This window comes from Sipha flava, unplaced genomic scaffold (genome assembly GCF_003268045.1).
Source record: "Sipha flava isolate LNK unplaced genomic scaffold, YSA_version1 113_pilon_pilon, whole genome shotgun sequence".
NCBI classification, from domain to species: Eukaryota; Metazoa; Arthropoda; class Insecta; order Hemiptera; family Aphididae; genus Sipha; species Sipha flava.
In genome coordinates, this window is record NW_020271732.1 from 450,730 (window position 1) to 453,059 (window position 2,330).

A 2,330-nucleotide genomic window follows, 5' to 3' on the forward strand; every position below is an offset into this window, starting at 1 on the left:
AGTGTATAAGTATATTTATATTACATTTTAGAATTAGTGATACCACCGTTAATGACTTATTTACGATTAATAAATATAATCTAATTTTATCAGCGCAACAAACGTACGGAATAAAATATGATTTACTTAACTTTTCACTAAAACGATGTAATTTAAAATATAAATTATGAATTGAAAAATTTCAAATTTTGAATAAACAAGGCATTTATTTTTTTAGTAACTCCGATGGGCCAACTGTCCAAGAGTCCAAATGAAGGTCTAAAAAGAGAAAAAAATTTCTATGAGGTCAATTTTGTCAACAAATATTTACTGTGGGTCAGCTGACCCCTGAACCGCCCCTAGATCCGCCCCTATCGGGGCTGTAATAATTTCGCCATTAGCCTTCGAGTCCCGTCGTTTGCAGATTGTAACTCAACCGTTTGGTCTTCTTACTCGAAACTGTTCGAAATCGTTTCTTTCACTCGTAAGTGATAATTATAATTAGGGAGCGGATTTATATACACAAAAAATCCTCAAAATATGCTTCTAAAAATGCTATATTATGCTATAAAATATAAATTTATTTTTAAATATGTACTTAAATATTCACTTAAAATGTTGTTTACATGTACATGTATGTGAAATGTATTATTAATAAGTATTAATTAATACGGTATTAAAAAAAGTGTAAAAAAGCTTTTAAAATATTTTGTCGTCAAGTCGACATTTGAATTCTATATTATTTATCTATATATTTATGTGTAGTATTTATGTGTGTATTTATGTATATATTTATATGAGTATGTAATCTTACCTTTGGAAATAACGACCGGTCGCAATTTTATCGATATTATGTGGCTGTGAACTTGAAATTACGACAAAAACGAATATATATGCTACTAATAATAATATGCACTATAAAACTGCAAATAGGCATTGAATATGCATTTAATAGGTAAAACGTTGAAATATGCAAAATATGCAAAATAAAATCAGTGTTATTTTAATAAGAAAGATCTAAATCGGGGACAATGCTCATTAGATTTCAAAAAGCTTATTACAATACATATATGCATTTGCATATAAATCCGGTCCCTTATACGTAGTAGGATCAAAAAGTTCTGGAATTTATTTATAGAAAAAAAACTATATTTATTATCAAATATATGATTATTGGAATAAAAAGTAGACATTATTAGCTATTTATAGGTTTAGCCGTTAAACGTACATTAGTCTCATGTGAGCCATAATTGAGTCCATACGAATCTGTGTTTACGTATTTTTTCAAAATCTCATAATTTAAACAACACGCCGGGGGGGGGGGGGGGGGGGGAGTAAAGGTAAAAATATAACACATTTTACAATTAACAAAATTATGCAAATCCTTCATATATTTTGACTTAAATAATAGCATTGATAATAGAATAGACTATTCTATAATCAATGATACTAGGTATTCAATACTAGCTCTTCATATTTCAAACTTGTAAAATTTGTAAATTTTAACCTAGACATCGGAGAAAATTTCGGAGGAAGGGTGGTACAACACCTTAACACCCCCCCACCACCACCTGCGTGCACCATGGTTGTATGTATGTTTAGTACTTTAAAACGAATATTTGTGTCATATTTAAAAACAACGGGAAATTATTTTAGGTTTGTTGTACTTTATTTTTTGAATTATTAGTATTTATTTGTTGATATTAGATATTGTGTGTACATATAACATATTTATTATATTTTTTTTCTTTTTTAAAAAAAACAATAATTAATATTTAAATTATAAAATGAACATCGAAAAATGTTGAGTTCTGCTAGTCGAGTTCGGATACTTTTAGACCTTATCGTACATATTATTATGATATATGTATTATTTTCACTGGGTGCCGCGGTAGGTAGTCGTTGGTTGAAAAAATGGTACATCAACCATGGCTAAGACACTTAAGACACTTATACCGACACTGTACATATTATAATTCAACCTGTCAGTCATTAAAATAATAATAATGAAAATGAGCATTCAATTTCATTACGAAGACTCGTATTTATAATGTATTTAAGTGAAAAACGCAAAGTACAATGTAGTAGGATACACATAGTTGTATGAAAAATCTAGCTTTTGCTCAATCGAGTGTCTAAAGTAGGACCGATTTATCGAATGATATCGTAAAATAAGTTAATGTGTTGTGCATTAAAAAAAGAGTGTACAATATAAAAAAAAAGTTTCTCTACATCGCATGATCAACGAATCATTAACAAGGATAATATTTTCGGAAATTGGTCGTCGGTATACTTAACGGGCTTCGTTATCGTATTATTAAAATATCATGAAAAACTGTAGAATGGCACTC